We start from the raw sequence: 17,703 nt of genomic DNA on the forward strand, positions 1-17,703 counted from the left end.
TCAGGAAAATTGAGAAAGCAAATAACTTAATTGCCATAGTAATGGCTGTAAGACTTTTCTCAGGTGAAATTACTTTCTGTAAAACATTTTCCAGGTTAAATGGTTGCGTCCTCTTAACTTCCAGTAGAACATTTTCCAGGTTAAAGGTTTACTTCCTCTAAACTTTCTGCTACTTCCTGAAAACATTTTCCAGGTTAAATGCTCACTCCCTGTTGCTTCCTGTCGAACATTTTCCGGGTTAAATGTTTACTTCCCGCAAACTTACGGTAATTTCCTGTAAAATTGTCAAACTTTTTATTCTCGAGATGAAGGAAGTGTGCCCTTGGCCTGAGGATACTCTGCAACAACTCAGAGGAGCTTCAACGGTCCCACGGTGCGCTCTTCATTTTTACAGATGAATTGGCTGCTGCGGCAGTTTATTTATTTTTTTATTTTCCTACGGTTGTTTTTTTTTTTACCCCCTCAAAAAAAGCCATCTCTCATGTAGTGCAAAATGCCATTGTTATGCTAATGAGATTTAGTAGACAGTAGGAACGTGAGCGCTTCGGAATTTGTTGTTGTGTGGACGCGCGTTATTAAGGGACCCGTGTTCCATTGCGCGTCGGCACCGGGAGGTTTCTGAATCTAAATGGGGTTTCCGCCTCGCCGGGCAGACATTTTAAAACTCTTGGCATGCGCTTCATATGCACAAACGCTCAGACATACGTCTCAGACACCAAGCGACGCTTTCTGTCTTCTGCTGCGCAAACCAAGGCCCCTTCTTACCCCGAGAAGGGCTTCCTTTAAACATAGCAAATAAATAATTTAAAAAAGTCCACCTAAATCCCATTCAAAAAAAAAAAAACTTAGGCAACCTAATTAGACGAAGATAAAAAGGACCCCATTTGACTAAATTATTGTCCTGAATCTGCACCGAAAGAGCATAATCCACAATTGGGCCAATTAGGGAGGGCTGTAGCCGGCCGTCCTGAGACGGGCGCTCTGATCAGACCTGACACCGGCCCGGTTCCCACCGCCGCAGTGCCAGGTATGGTCGCCGGACTTCAAAGGGCCGGAGGCATAAGCTGGCCGGGGCTTCGGAGGCCAACTTTGGCCCGGCCAGCTAATCTCCCCGCTAAAACCACAGCCGCCCCCCCCACCCCCCTTCGCACAAAAACCAGCTCACGCCACGCCAGTCATGTGGTGTCCGGGTTTTCGGGTTGAGTCACGCCGACCGCCTCTCTGAGCGCTGACCGAAGGACGACCGCGCGGCCAGACGCGCGGTAAAAAGATCGGCGATGAGCAAGCCGCCCAATCATTCCAGATTTTATGTTGCCTTTATGTCCATTATCCCCCACTTCTTGATGCCTTTGTTGGCAGAAGGGTTGTGCTGATGTTACTGGAAACGTTATGCTACAGTTACTGGAAGTGTTATGCTCATTTTACTGGGAATGTTACGCTACAGTTACTGGAAGTGTTGTGCTCCTTTTACTGGGAATGTTACGCTACAGTTACTGGAAATGTTGTGCTCCTTTTACTGGGAATGTTATGCTACATACGATGTACGTTTTAGGAAATTGCTACAGTTACTAAGTGTTAGCCACTGGAAATGTTATGCCACAGTTACAGGAAATGTCATGCTAATGTTACCGGAAATGTTACGCTTATGTTACTTGAAACGTAATGCTACAATTACTGGAAATCTTATGCTACAGTTACATTACATTAGCAGAACGCGTTGTGCTACGTGTTCTGCTAACGTTAACGGAAATGTTGCGCTAATGTTATCAGTGCTAATGTTTATATGCAGCGCACTGTTCAAACTGCGCCTGCTGTTCTCAAGTCTGCAGGGCTGCGGGGAACCTACAGGCGTGGGGGTTGGTGGGTGGGGGGGGGCGGTGTTAGCGTGCACGAGGGCTGCTGTAGAGTCATGAGGGAACCCCCTGGCGTGCAGTGAGCGGGCCCCTGGATGCCAGCCGGGCTGTCGGTACGAGCCCCAGTCACAGGCCCTTTCTCTAGCTGGCAGTGACTGCGTGTGTGAGTGCCCACAAATGTGTGTGTGTGTGTGCATGTGTGTGTGTTATAGAGTGTGTGTTATAGAGAATATGTGTTATAGAGTATTTTCTCTGGAATCAAACACCTGTTTTTTAAAATTTGTTGTTCGTCACAGGTTATAAGAACACGAGTGTGTAAATGACTGTGTAAGGACATGATGGTCTAACATTTCATAGTGAAAAACTTTTCTCTCTTTCGGCTGTTCCCGTTAGGGGTCGCCCCAGCGGATTCTCCGAACCACATATTTGGTTTGGCATATTTGGTCGGATGCCCTTAATGACGCAACCTTCCCATTTAGGGATTGGGACCGGCACTGCGAATGCACTGCCTTGCGCAACCCCAGTGGGTTGGAGCATTGGCCGGGAAACGAACCCGGGCCTCCAACGTGGCAGGCGAGAGCTCTACCACTGAGCCACCAATGCCTCATAGCGAAGAACTGTATTTTTTTTTGTGGCGCCTATTAGTCAATTTCCCAAATCGCTGTGTTGCCTAATTTAAGGTCTTCCCCAGTGTTTTCTGGGGGTTCCTTGTCACTTCAGCTCTTTGTGGCACGGGAATTTCCGAGGAACTACATGTCCAAAAAAAATGAAAACAGAATAGCTACACTGGTACTGTTGCGACTGCATACGGTCTTCCCCACACAGGGCTCTGATGGGCCCTCTCCCTTTAGACACATCGGCTTGTAGCCGTCCTCGGTACTGCCTGCAGCATTATTGGTACCATTCCAAATGATTGGCCGCCATCTTGCTAGCTGTCCCCTTGGGCGGCTGAGGCCTCGTTTGGGTTCGCGCTCTATCGGCGTGTCGAAGCCGTGCAAAGGCCACACAAACCGCGAGACTAAGAATGTAGAAATTTGAGGGCAAGTCCAACCCATAGCCATGACCATCGGGTCTAGTTCACACAGTAAGCATAGGCTATTTCAGAATGACAATGTCAATGTCAAACTAGAATGAGGCATGATTCAGGCCGCCATTGTAAATGACTTGCCTGGTGAAATAAAGGTTGAAATAAAAATAAATGATGACAAGATATTTGGGTAATGCTCTGTTGTACAGTGTTGTGCAATGCTGCTTGTACAGTGACACACAAAGTTGCTAATAATTAGAAAAAATCATTTAAGTTTTCCTCAGATGTGTAATTTAGTGCGCAGTGAGTCCCTGCTAGCCTGAGGCTGATAGTTCAGTGTTTCGCACACTCGAGTTGTTCTCTGAACGCGAAATGGAACCGCATACTGAGCACGCTCCGTGGCCGGGCCGAGCGCCTCTGCGAGCTCACGGCGGCTGCAACGAGGTCGCTCCGAGTTCAATCGCCGCTCGACGAGCTGCCATTACCCAGAATGCCTGCGGGGCAGAATTAACCCCCCGTCCCCCGTTTGGGCAGGTAGGTAGCGGGTGACGTGCGAGGCCTTGAGGTTTAACCCTCCCTGACCTGTCAATCACTGTTTCTCGCGCTGCGAAGACGGCTCACCTGCGCTGGCTCGGAGGACTCGGCGAAGAATGCAGAAGGCGTACAATTAAACCGCACTCGCGCTCCTCGGACTGATCGGGGAACGAGGGTGGGGGTGCGGGGTCAATGGGGTTAATACCAAGAAGTGGAGATCCAGATTTTTGGGGTGGATGGGTGGGTGGGTGTACGGTTATGGGCGGGGGGAGCGGTTTAGTGAAACTAGGCCCAGCTGTGAGATGAAGTGAGAGGTCTTTATCTGGGCTCGGGTTGCGCGTTTGAGGAGCGCGGTTGCATCATCATGCGTCGCGAGCGAGCCGTCAGTTTAGCCCCGGCCGGGTTAAGAGCGGGAAGTTTCGGCCGATTTCGTCACCCGCCACCGTGTTTTAAAAGCGATGCCTGCCTGCCTGCCAGCCTGGTCTAGAGGGAGAATTTACGTCCACGTTTCCCTTGCTGAGATGTTAATGGCGCAGTTTCTCCCACAGGCTTACGTAAGAAAGCCAGCATGTCCCCTTTCCGACCCGTCCCCTCCCCCCACCCCTTTCGTTTCTGGTGAACGCGGTTCGATTTTTTTCCTCCTTCTACTGTTTTTTGAGAAAATTCAGATCGGTTCATCCTGTCAGAAGTTCGGAGTTCGGAGTTTGCTCGCGGGTTCTGGTTTTTGTTACCTGGGACAGTCCTCTTGGCTGAGCTGATTGGTCGGATGCCGTCGCGCCGACCTGAATCCTGTCGGACGAGGTCGAACCTGAGTGGGCGGGCACGGGAGGGGGCCGACAGAGACCGGTTCGAAACCGCGCGTCTGCGAATGCAAAGACACTTCTTTCGTTCCTCTTTAGTCTGGTGTGGGAGAAGAAGACTGTAAATGGGGCCCCTGTGCGCGGTGTGTTGCGTAAGGTGCGGGGAGGTGGGGGGGGGGGGGCGCTATTTCTAGAGCCGGTAAGAGGCGAACACGCGAGCAGCTAAGTGATTTCCAGGTCAGGTCTAATTAAACAGAGAGCGCGTCCCTAAGGTGTCTAAAGGGCTGCAGAGTGAAAGGCTGAAAAGTCGGCCATCTTGGTTTTAGGGCTCCGCCAATCAGAGCGCTTCATGCGGTCAGTGTTTCTGACCAAATCCGCTCTGAAGACCTTCGGTCATTGGGCCGCACAGGTGTGTGCGTGCGTGCGAGAGTGAGCATGAGTGTGTGTGTGCGTGGGTGCAAGCGTGCATGTGTGTGTACCTGGGCCTGTATGTATGTGTGTGTGTGTGTGTGCGTGTGAGTGTGTGTGTGGGGGTTGCATCGTACAGACAGTAGATGGTGCCTTCCCCAATAAGCCAAGCCGAGCAACAGCGTCCAGATCAGGCTGCCAGAGGTCACGGCGATCCGAGGTCTAAACAGAGCCGAGGTGTAACCGAAACCGGTGCGGTTTGCCGCCCCCCCCCAAAGGCTTAAAGGTCCCTGTTTAAGTATTCCATACATCTGTCTGAGTGCCTGCCCCGAGCTGCGGCTGGAACCGGTTCTCTAAATAAATATCGGGCGTGAATAATTCAGGCCCCTCGGAACGCGCCCGCCCTGTTGCGTTCAGAGCGAGACGGCAGCGTTCCGCGTAGGGTCGCGGCCGCCGCCGCCGCACGCGAACGGGACCCCGCCGCCGCCACGCGCGTTCGGCGCGGCAAATTATTTAGGACGTACATCGAACGGCCATCCATTATTCAGAGGCCTTGTTTCAGGCGTTCGTGCGACCCGCGCTGCCGAGCGAGGAGCAGCTGGAAATGGCTCTGTTGCGTTTCCTCTTCCGCTAAGTGGCCAAGTTGCCGGTGGAACCAAAACATTAGAATCTCATAGGCTTCCTGCTCTTCAAGCTCTTCAGAGCTTCCTGCTCTTCAAGCTCTTCAGGGCTTCCTGCTCTTCAAGCTCTTCAGGGCTTCCTGCTGTTCAGTTGAGGGCAGGAAGGAGATTGTAGGGTTGCTTTCTTGTCCATCAAACAGGTAAATGTTTGTGTTCTTTCGCAGCAGGGGTGACGTCCAGAAATTCGTACCCATTTCCTCTGCTAGGGTATATTTTAATTTTGTGGTACATTTTGGGATATGTTTTGTTGGGCATGTAAACAATACTAAAGATCCTGTAACAATGTGAAATGAGCATGATTAAAGATCATTGGTGGATTGTGTAGGGACCCAGTCTCTCATTCGCTGGCTTTCAGGGGTCAGTGGCACAGATTAACCCTTTAAGGCATCTTAACTGAACATTCTAATGCTGATATAAGAATCGCTACTGGCAATTGAATGCATTAGAGTTCTAGAACACTGACTTTTTAAAGAAATTTTTTTTGAAAGAATAAAACTAACATTCCAAAAAACCTTCCCTTCAAAGGGTTAAGTGGCAGTAGCAGTGAGAGAGCATATGTGGATCACTCCTGGTTTCCCAGTTTGTCGTGTTGTGGGACACCATCAATGCTGATCCTTATGAGAAAATAATTTGTTATCATTTTAGTTGAAGCACTTCATATAGCTTTGTTTTTTCACATGGGAATTAGGTGTAGACTGTATTGTTATTTTTTTAAACTTTTTATAAAAATATAAATTTTGATACCTTTTTGGAATCAAGCAGCATAAAAATTATTTGTAAAATGGAGATTTCTTGTCTGTTACCAGTGAATTATGAGTAGAGTATGTGCCCCTTTCTGCTCAAATAAAACAATACAGAAAACTAACATTTCTGCACATACAGTGGGGACCAAAAGTCTGAGGGTATTACCAAGAACGGAGTGTTTTTATTTAATCAAGGACAAATGCAATTATGAAACTCTTTATACTTTTTTTATACTTTAATTCAAGAATACCTAATTTTTTAATACAAGTCGAAAAAAAGTTTGTAGGTTTTTATCGAAGGTCAAAAATAGTTAATACTTTGTGTGTCGGTCTTTCACTTTGATGACCACCTTCACTCTGCTTGGCATTGACTCCCCCAGCGTATGCAACACCTCATCTTCCATTTCATCCCAGCACTCTCTCCACACTTCCCATAGATGTTGTGTTTACGTGACTTAATATTTGGCCTTTTCACTCTTCGACTGCCCCCCCCACAGTTGTTCCTTTGGGTTCAGGTCTGGTGACTGTGGTGGGAATGCCATCCTAATAAGCTCCCCTTGTTCTCAACGATGTACTCTTGAATGAGTGTAATTGGAGTATTGTAATGGCATTATTCCTTGATAAATAATGAAATAATGAAAACCTTGGCTCCGTCTTGAGACTTATGGCCCCCACTGCGTAGGACCTGGCTGTGTTGTCCTCCACCGCTGAAGTAAACTCTTTCACGTGCTTTGTATTGGTATAATTACTGTGACTTTAGTTCTCTGGCTGTGACTCTTCTGTGAGAACAGTCAACTGCTATCTCCATGTTTACATTTCTACTAATACGTGTCCTCTCTCTTCACAAGGAAATGGATATTGCTGCCTTCTACCTTACTCTTTGTTTCATAGTACTGTCATCGCAAGGTGTCGTATTTTGGCGTGCTGTAAAATGTGTTTTCGATGTGTAATGCAACAAAGTTGGCAGTATGGAAAAGGTTATCGTGCAACGTCCCCCCTTTCATGACACCCATTCCAGCACTTCTTGTAATTTGTATTTGTCCTAATATTGTAGCTCCTTCTTCTCCCTAGCTTAGCTTGGCATAAGTTAGGTCAGAATAGTGTTCGCTGCGTGAACTGAACTGTGTTCTTGGCTAGAAATATCTGTACGAAGTGAGTATTGTACCTTATTGCACCTGTGTTTTGTAGTTGTCCAGTGACCATGATGTGCACTTTTCTTTGTCGCTTTGGATAAAAAATGTAATGTAGTGTAATGTAATGTCATTTTCCACCACCATATAAACAGGCAAGAAAATGTGTAGGCGATGTGTAGAGTAAGCACACACTTTACTACGCCCCCTTTGGACACTGCCGGACACTGATCTAATATTGGGACCCCTCCCTGACGGCGCACGTTTCTGCACGGCTCCCAGGTGAGAGGGCCGGCGCGGGCTTTGACAGCCCAGGTCAGCGCGCGTCTGTTCCGAGGCATCTGGAGAATGCTCTCGTTGCGGCTAATCCCCCCCTAGCCCGCGTGATGTTGCCGGGAGGCGTCGGCTCGCATTCCTCTCCCGTCCGCCGCTCGACGCCGCTCGGAGTTCAGCCGGGCGTCGCCGCCGCCGTCCGCCGTCCTCCTGAACTCCCCGCGCACCCCCGACGCGCCGCGTCCACCAATCAGGGCTGGGGGCTGCCCCACGCGGAATTCCCAGAATTCCCGGTATCGCTCCCTGGGATTTGCTGGTGCTACTAAATCTAAATCTACTAAATCTCGAAAGAGGTGTGCGGTTGAATACGCTAATAATTTGTTAATGGACTGTGTAATTTGTGCTTGCTGATGTGCTTTTGTTGCTACTTTGTGCCGCCCACCGCAGACTTACGGTACCGGCCGAACTCGAGACGGGTGCGATGGCGGTTAAGTCGGCGAAATTGAAGGTTTCCGTTCGGGGTGCTGTGGGAGCGAGGTTTCTGTCGGGCTCGCTGTGTGACATTCCGAATGACCTTGTAAAAGCGCGCAGGCAGGGCGGGGCGGGGCGGGGCAGGGCAGGGCGGGGCGGCGGGGGCCACAGGAAGCTCCCCCGAAGATGGAATTTTGAGCCGTCGCAAAAAAAAAAGAAAAAAAAAAAGTGGCGCAGCCGGGAGGGATTCTCTCCGCTTTGTCTCTAAACACAACTTTCCCACAGCTCTCCGCGCGCTGCGGTCCTGCCGGGGTGGGGGACGGGCGGGCGGGCGCGCCCCGGGCCGCCGAGGCTCTGGGCCCCGGTTTTGTTTGGACAGGGCTGCTTTGGAGCTAAATCTGGGCTGTCGGGGAAACAGGAGGGCAAAGAAAGGGCTCGGGTCCGTGTTTGTGTCCCGTTGGCAGGCGTCGAACTTGCTTGACACAAGCAAATTCTTTAGCAAAAAGCAGCCAGCCAACCAGCTAGCTAGCTAACATCGTGCTAACATTCCTGCTATTAATTTAAAGATTATGTGAACGTTTTAATAGGTTTGAAAACCCAAATGTTTAGTCGTACATTAAAGCAACTTGAAGCAGAAAATGAGCCCGTTCTGGACAGTGTGGAAAAGCGTTAAACGTACAAACATTAAAAACGTCCAACGGTGTGAACGGGCCGTACGTTCCGTCTCGACTCGTCGCTCTGAACGGTGTTTACTGTTAGCTGGCTAACGGGACACTCTGACTCAGAACACGGCGTGCTCCTGCAGGTCAGGAGACCATGGCTGTGGGCCTGCCTTGCTCTGGCACGGGGGAAGGGGGGCACATCGTACACAGTTGCACCCTGATATAGTGTGTTTCACACACGGGGGGAATTGCTCGAAACTAACTAAGTTCAACCCAAGACACTGTCGGCAAGCGGCCAGGGGCGCGAAAGCAATACAGTCTGCTCTAGTCTGAAATCATAAAGGGTTCTAACTGCAGGAAGATACTGAGGTCAACACACTTTTAATCCCCATGATAACAAGTTAAACTAACCTTAGGGCTCTCTTTACACTTTACACTCACCACAGACATTTTATTTTCTTGACCCCATGTTTCTATTTTACTAAATTAATTAGCTGTTTTTTTTTTGCATTTGACTCCCAAGTTTTTAAAAAAATTAATTAAAAGTAATAAAAATGGAGTTGCTTATTAAATCGCATAATAATTTTTAAATTGGAACCTTATGAATAACTGGGAAAAAAATGTCTGATGTAGTCAAATTCAGACTTGATGTTTCTAATTGTATGATTATATAAATACAGTTTTTTCAAAAAGATAACTGGTGAATGTTAGCTGGTGGAAGCCATTAGCCATACTTATATATAAGTATATAGTATGTTTAAATTCATTGCTGTCTTTTAGGCAAATCTCACAGGTAGCCATTTGAAGGCGTGGTATAGAGATGTATTTGAGCACAGATAATGCGTATTGATGGTACTACTTCATGGCATTAAATGGATTATTCCCGAACCGAGAAAAGAGTTATCCTACTTCTAAAAAGGTAGTTGTGTAAGTAGAACCGCCCTGTTTTGTCGAGAATTTTATGGCCCCTTTGTAAACCGAAGACAATTTGAAATGAGCGCCTCAGATAAACTTTCCCATTGTCATTAACGGGGAACGGGTAATGCTGAGTGACAAGTGCATTAGGACGAAGGAATAAAAGAGCTGTTAAATTTGTCAAAGCAGATCATCTCAAGCAGGATGACTCCAGGCTCTTTTAGGGGTATTTTTATTACCGGTGAAAGTGTCGCCCAAAACCATTTGAAGATTTATATATAAAAAAATAAATAAATAACAAAAAAAAAAAAAAACAGAAACCCTCACAAAATCCAATTTCCTTTGCAGCCTGTTGTGTCCTGTCTAAATAAATTACTTAGCGGTTGTTTCAAATTTGAACACCCACCGGCGTGTTCTGGAAAAAAAATATATATTAAGTCACACCTCCATCAGAATTGCCAGTGGACGTGCTGGCTTTGTGTTTCTGCTTTATAATATTTTATCTCTGGAAACAATTTTCCTGGAAAAGCCCACATTTTCAGTGAGGATTTTAAATTTGAATATTATGCTCCTGAAATGCACAATGAGGTTATTTCCATGGTAACAGTCTTTAATATTATCGGCTGTGTATTCTCGCCCTTTCTTTTATTCTTTGGCCTTGTCAGACTGTGTGTGTCTCGCTGCAATCCTTTTAAAAGTATTCATTTTTAGTTTTGGCATATAGTATAGAATTAAATGATTCATTAGAAATGTTATACTTTTAATTGGCATGTTGTTGATGCCAACTAACAATCAAACTATGGCTCTGTCAGGTTATGACTTGGCTGATTATGATATCTTTGTACAAATCTGAACATTTATCTTTTGTTTTTTTGGGGGTTTTTTTGTTAAAAGGTATGATTTGCATATCTGTTGTGTTTAGCACCCTTGTACAAATTAATGATTTTAATTTATTTGCATTGCCGGCATATATTTGAGTAATCTTGCTGTTTAATTTGGAAAAAGGAGATGTTTAGATAGATAGATAGATAGGCAGACAGACAGATAGATAGAGACTTTATTGTACACTTTTGTGGAAATTTGCCTTTGGCTTCACCATAGTTACAATAAAAACAAGCAGTTACACAATACAAGCTACAAACAACACAATACTAACAAGGATTGAGATATTTACAACATAATTTACAAACAACTACAAACAATCACAGAGCGTGAAGCACAGGGTCAGCAGCCGAAGCCGCGCGTATATATTTTACATTTTACATTTAGTTTCTTGTCTTCCACAGATGCTTTTCAAGCTTTCTGTTCTCGGAGAGGACTTTATTAAAGGCGACGGGGGGGTTTTCATCGAGAAGTGAAACCCACGTAACTCTCCTGAAATCTAGAACTGTCTCAATTTAAGCGCTTGTCTATCGGAGCACTTGACGTGAGTTTTAAGGTCCAATTAGAGATGCACGTTAAATGACAGTCGTGAGGTAAATTACCGATAATTGCTTCGCGAACAGCCCTAGGTGTCCTTTAAAGGCTCCTGAGCATGTCTTGAATGCATAATATATTTCACGTCATATAGATCTGAACATGGCAAATACGGATTGTTCACTTGGGTGATTTAGATTTGTTGAGAGAAATGACTCAAAATTTGACCACACTGTGGTCGGTGTTTAAATTTAAGGTCATCCATAGTCCTCTGTCTTCCACAGTCAGTTTTGCTGTGCAGCTCTGTACCTAAATTGTTCTTTATTTTACTTAAATCTTGTCCACCTTTTACATTTTTTCAATGAAATCCTCATTTCCATCGTTTGCACTGTCTCCGCTGGCATCGAGCTTGGTTATAATAAACTGTATTTGCAGACATAACCTTGTTCATGTAAGGTAGGGTAGTAGATATGAGCAAAAGCCATGTATTTTTCATCTATGATGTCATGAATATTTAAACGTTTTTTTCGGTTGGGCTGAGCACTCCCTTTTCTCCTGGAAGGGCATGAGAGGCTTTTCCCTTAAAACAGAAAAAACGGAAAACCAAAATCACTTTTCATTGTGCAGCCAGTATGAAATGAAAGTCGGGAGCCAATTAGAATCTCTCTTTTTTTGGCGGAGGCGGGGCTAATGAAGGTACCTGACAGTCTCTCAAACATCACGTCTCCGTTTAGAAGCCTTTTCAGAAATGAATGGGGGGGGGCCTCCCGACCCTTAATGCCCTGAAGCCCCTCCCCAAACCGGCGTGTAGCTCACATGGCGTTCGCCTGTCGGTTCGGAGCCTGGCGTTCTCTCGCTCCTTTTCAGCGAGCCTTGCCCCTCGCCCCAACCGCTAGCCGCATAGCGCCGGGCGCCTCCACGACACCGACAGCCACCGAGCCCCCCCCCCCCTCCTTCGCGTGCCAGATTTCCCAAGCGGCCGTTCGAGGGCCCCGGATAACCTATCCGTCGCGATCGCCGCAAAAACTAATCTGCCTCGTCCAAAGGCCGCCCCCCCCGCCCCCGCCACCGATGACGGTAATCGCTTCCGACGGTTCGCCTCTCCTTAGCGTGCCTGCGGTCCCGCGACAGGGCACCGCGCCTTCTCCCCGCGCTGGGGGGAGGGAGCCTTTTATCCACGTCCGGGGAGCTGAGGGGGCGGGGTGCGATTATAGCCCTGCCCCCTTGTCCTTTCCATCTCCTGGCCTTGTTCTTCCCCCATTTTCACTCCTATTTTCATATTTGCCGGATTACTCTAGGGGGCTCTATTTTCTGAATTCAGTGGAGCACTGGGCGTGGCTACTGAGTTTTGGTATTTTCGGTACCTGAGGTGAGGAGCGCACAGCTCACAGTGCACGGAGCAGGTGGAAAGTGGGCTGGATTAGGCTGAATATATTATCAGTGGGTGTGTTGCAGAAGGATTGGTTCATAGCCAATCAAATGACATCTTTTCATTCCCTTTAAGAGTCATGTGCTTTGTGCACCGGTGTATTGCCGATTTCCATGGTGTGCCACGGCAATGGAAGATGGAGATGTGTTCATCAGAAGAAGCTTCTTCCAAGACGTTCTTGTGTGGGAGGAACAGAGTAAGGCTGTCATTTTTTCCAAAAATTGAGCTTGAACGGATCTCATAAATAACAGGAAGTTATTCCAATTTGTTCTAATTTTATTTTTATAAACGTTGCCTAAACATTTAATTAAATCAAATGAAATCAAAATAATTATTATTGCCCGTTTTAAAATTCCCATTAAACCTGTAGCGAAAGAGCTTGAACGTGCTCTGCTATACACGAGAAATGATGACAAGGGTATTTTTATTTAAGGAAATCAGACCAGGGAAGATCATAACAATGCCAACGATGCTGTTCACGGCAATAAAATGACTCATTATCAACTGTTGCTCAAACTATACAAAAAAATGTGATGCATGAGTCCATCATTTATTCACAACAATAGCATGGCTTAAACTAAATTGAACTGCACTGCATGGGAAAGCCCCGAAATGAGCAACTCGCCATAAGCTGGGCTGCGACTAGCGGCGTGGACCTGGTCTGAGCGGGCGGGTAGCGCAGGCAGCCAGACCTCGGTGTGTGGCGGTGAATACCAGGGCAGCTTTAAACGCCGAGCCCCAGCAACACGCTCTCTCTGATGTGCTGCCCCCTGCCACCCCCGCACCCCCCCCCCTTGCACCCCGCCCACTTTGCACTTTTATTAATGAACCACACGCCCCCCCCCCCCCCCGGTCCGCAGCCTTCTCTGCTTCATGGGTGCTAAGAGCTCTCCCTCACTTCCTCCTCCCTCTATTTTTTGTCCTTTTTTTTTTTTTTTACTTCCTCTCTTTCCCTTTGCCATTTTCTCTCTTCATTTTGATCTTTCCTTTCCTTGTGGAATTCCCCAGAGATAGCACTGGCCATTGGCTGGCTGTTGTAGGGGTAAAGGCCCAGTTTTGGTCTACACCTGTGGGTCGGACAGACTGAAAGACTCCTTCCTTCCACACCTCCTCCCCCCTCCACATCACAGGCCAGTGGTCCAAAATGCTCTTTCTGTGATGGAAAGTCACACCTGTGCTAAGATGGTCTGGAAAACTAACACACCTGTGCTAAGCTGGCCTGGAAACTAACACACCTGTGCTAAGATGGTATGAAAAACTAACACACCTGTGCTAAGCTGGCCTGGAAACTAACACACCTGTGCTACGATGGTATGAAAAACTAACACACCTGTGCTAAGCTGGCCTGGAAAACTAACACCTGTGCTAAGCTGGCCTGGAAACTACACACCTGTGCTAAGCTGGCCTGGAAACTAAACACCTGTGCTAAGCTGGCCTGGAAACTACACACCTGTGCTAAGCTGGCCTGGAAAACTAACACACCTGTGCTAACGCTGGAACCTACACCTGTGCTAGCATTTACACACCGGCAAGCTGCAAACTAACACCAGAAAAATCACCGTGCAGCGCCCCACGTAGCAACGGCTAGCCCACCGGCGTAGAAGACGGTGCGGCGACGAGCCTCGCGGCCGGAGCGCCGGCAGGCCGCAGATTGAGAACCCTCCGCCGCGCCTCGCGATTCATCACAGAACAATGCGCCGTCGGAAAAATACCGCCATACCGCCGTTCCCCCCCCCCCCCCAACACATCCATTAACACCCCCCCTTCCCAGTGAATGAAGGCTCGTCGTTTCAAAATTATACCTTTAATTTTACCCCCCCCCCCCCAACCCCCGTCCCCCCCCCCAAGCCGTGGGAGAATTGATGCTTGTTTTATGCGAGATGCCAAATCTCTTAGTGGACACATTGTGAAGAAAATATGACGTGTCTTAATTATCAGTAATGAAGCAGGATTAAGCTGCTCACTTAGATATAATATACTAAATGACCTTTTTCGCGGGGACGTGCGATAAAAGGTATCCGTTTGATGAATCATGCCTCATTTAGCTTCTGGTTTTTTGTGCGGGCTAATGTTCGGTGGATGAGTTTTTAAAGTCGGGCGTAAACGGTGTTAAGAGTGTTAAACTGATTTACCGTTCGGGGTCCCGCTACATCATTTCGCCTTTTGGCGAATGAGTACCGTGCGCCTCCCCTTTATCTGGGCCTCCTTATTAGGGGAGATAAGGGAGGAGCGCGGGCTCCCCCATTCTCTCGTCTGGGAGTCTTTAATCACCGTGGCGGAGGTTCACTTGCAGGGTGGTGGGAGGGGTGGGGGGGGGTCCCTGTATTTGACTCTTCCTAACCCCCTCCATGGAGACCTCACAAACTTTCTCGCTGACTTTTTTGCAATGTTCGGTTTTCCTTCCGGAAATTTCTCTTAAATTTTCTCTTCTCATGCTACTTCAGTTAAATCGGCTTTTGCTGACAACACTGCGGGGATGAGCTCCGTAAGTTCCTAAGAGAGTCTCCTAAGCTCGTTCTGTGGTCTCTAGGCCAGCAAGATCGCCGCTGATCCCTTATTGGCCGTCGCGGTCTCCATTGTGTCGAGCCGAGGCGCTTCTCCGGCCGAATGCCGCTGGCGATGGCGCCCGCTCCTCACCGAACCGGCCTAGGCCTTCTCCGCTTGCGATGCGGGCGGCGGGTGTGGCTACGGAAGATCGCCGCTGGTCCAGAACTAGAACCCCTCGTTTTTTTAACTCCATAGTTTCCCCTTCATTTAAAAGGGAATTAACCCACAATGATTGTTTAGCATTCATGACGCTGTCTAAGAGGGGGACTGCTTTGGCTGGGCCTTATGAACGTCATGCGGTTGCGCACGGTTTCGATTAGCATTTGAGATTAAATTGTTTTGCTCGTTCTTGCTTTTTCCTTTCTGCGGTTCCCTAGAAAACATCTAGACGCTCTTGCCATACCATTACCGGCGCATCTCCAGAGTCGCAGGATCGGGGCCGGATATCGATAAAGATTCGCGCTACGCCGGACGCGACAGGAAGTCGAGCGGAACATACCTACGCTCGTGCGTGTTTTTTGACGCTTCCTGTCCTCCCTCTAAGGTCCGCGGCGTTTCTTCTCGCCGCGCGAGGTTCGGGAGAAGGCCGCATTACCTCTCCTCCCGGGGGAGAGGGGGTCCCTCACACCTTCTCCCCCCCGATGTTTCGGATTGCGAATTTAAAATGTTTATCGGATCGTATTCACGAGAGGCTTCCTGGCGTCCGCTCGGTTTTGCGGTCGAGGAAAGCGCCGCGGAACGCTGGCGGGCCCGTCGAGCGTCGCCGTGATTAAGATGCAAATTCCCCTCTTAATTAGAATGTAAATTCTTACATTTAGATGAAGACGTCAACTGTCAGGGTGCCGTATGATACCTTTCATCCGGTCCCCTCGGCTGAATGAAAGCCTTCATCGTTCATTTGCGGCGCTCAGGCGATTCTCCGCCGGGCCTTTTGTTCTCCGGCTCTTGTAATATCCTGCCTCCGTGTTCCCTTTTCACGCCGCGCTATGTTTGTTTTTTTTTCCGCCCGCGTCCCGCGCCGGCGTGCCCCAGGGGGGGATTTCGAAAGGGGGGGAAATTTTTGGAACGAAAATTGAGTTCATTCGGTTGCCAGTCTTCGCGCGCGCATCAATTACTTCTGCTGAATTTTCCTCAATGCAAATAAGTCCGGTTGCATAAAAGAGGCGCATGTTATTCGAAATAATTAATTTTCCCCTAAAAGCCGGTGGAAAAGGGGGGGGGGGGTGGTCACTGTTGATTTAATGTTTTCAACAAATCTGCCAGGAACCACCCCCCCACCCTTTCCCCAATCAGGGAAAAAAAAAGAGAAAATGTCCTAATCCAATCCACTTTGCGGAGATATTAATGGCTCTGCTACTGTTTCGGTACGGCCGGGCTCAGAGTGTGTGTTTTCTTCTCCGTTTCGGAGAGGGTTGACCCCGGCGGGCCGGTGGCCAGTTAAAACGCGGAGGCCTGGTTTGCATGCGGAGGCCGCCTGGTGATGGCCTCGCACGCGCGGGAGCGGAGCCGCCCCGTCGATTCGGCACGCGCTCGTTACCCGCGGGAGCGGGGGGGGCGCTACGGGGAACCGCTCCCAGTCTGATGGACGCTAACGCGAAGCTGCGCCGTCCCGCCAGGAGACAGGGCTCTATGCTAACATGTTGAAAGATTTAGGACCACGCTAATGCATCCCAATTAGTAGCTGTGCTCCTGAATTATTTTTCCAGTAAGCACGCATCAATTTCCAGGAGCCAAACGCTCCTAAAATGGGAGCACTGTAGAGCCCTGGGAGAGCTCGCTAATTTGAAGAACGTTACCCTCTCGGATGCCAGGTGTGCTTTCGACGTAGCCGGCGCTAGGGTTAGAGAGCGGGGTACGGAAATTAAATATTTTGCCGCTTTGGAGAGCGTTGCCTCCCAGAGTCTCTGTGACCGTGGCCGAACACGCCTGCGCTCGTTCTTGAGCGTTTACGTCAAAAGCGGTTTTTTCCACGTTCGGGCTAACGGGCTCGACGCGGGCTCTCGGCTGAATTCGGGAAGGTCACGTCCGGGTTTCATTTGGGCACCGATGTGACGGGAAGCTGACATTGCGAAGGGGCGGGGTTACACAAAAATGTCCTTTTAGGATCACTAACACACAGGAGAAACCTGCTGGCTTTTTCCCCCTGTGTCATAATACATGCTAGCTTGTATTATTCCCCCCAATGTTTTTATTTATTTTTATTTTTTTATTTTGTACGTGTGTGATAAGATATACACTTTATTGAACCCTGCGGGGTAGTTTGTCCTCGACATTTGACCTATCCTAGTTACTTAAGAGCAGTGGGCAGCCACAGTGTAGTGCCCAGGGACCAACTCCAGTTCTGAGGCCAGTGCCTTGGTCAAGGGCAATAGCCGGTGTATACCTAATCTGATGTGTATGCCTTCACTAAATAAATGTACTTTCCACTGACAGTGTGTGAAGGCGGGAAAGGCTTGCTAAGCTTATTAAGATTAATCATACTGTTTAATTGGCCCTAAAATAGGATAAGAACAAGTCAAACTTTTGTATTGTGTTTGTGCAGTTGTGCATGTGTTTGTATGTGCTCATATATGTACACGTAACCGTACGTGCTGTTCTAGACCAGGGCTGCCCAACCCTGTTCCTGGAGATCTCCCTGTAGGTTTGCATTTCAAACATAATTTGGCACACCTGATTCTACTCATGAGCAACTCAACAGGATCCTTAGGTGTGGAATGAGGTATACGTTGTTAAGGTTGGAATGAAAACCTACAGGATTGTAGAACCTCCAGGAACAGGATCGGGCAGCCCTGTTTTGAAGTTTGAAGTGAGCCCT

The 17,703-nt window shown here is 48.2% G+C and overlaps 1 protein-coding gene and 1 non-coding gene across 2 annotated transcripts in view; one reads left to right on the forward strand and one right to left on the reverse strand.

Moving 5' to 3' along the window:
* Nucleotides 1-17,703, forward strand: part of elp4 (elongator acetyltransferase complex subunit 4) — a 79,748-nt gene that overhangs the window by 42,135 nt on the left and 19,910 nt on the right. The gene's annotated exons all lie outside the window — the stretch shown is intronic.
* On the reverse strand, nt 2,386-2,456 carry trnag-gcc (transfer RNA glycine (anticodon GCC)). The gene has a single exon. It is a non-coding gene; the product is annotated as a tRNA-Gly (tRNA).

The sequence above is a fragment of the Anguilla rostrata genome, chromosome 16 (genome assembly GCF_018555375.3).
Source record: "Anguilla rostrata isolate EN2019 chromosome 16, ASM1855537v3, whole genome shotgun sequence".
Lineage (NCBI taxonomy): Eukaryota > Metazoa > Chordata > Actinopteri > Anguilliformes > Anguillidae > Anguilla > Anguilla rostrata.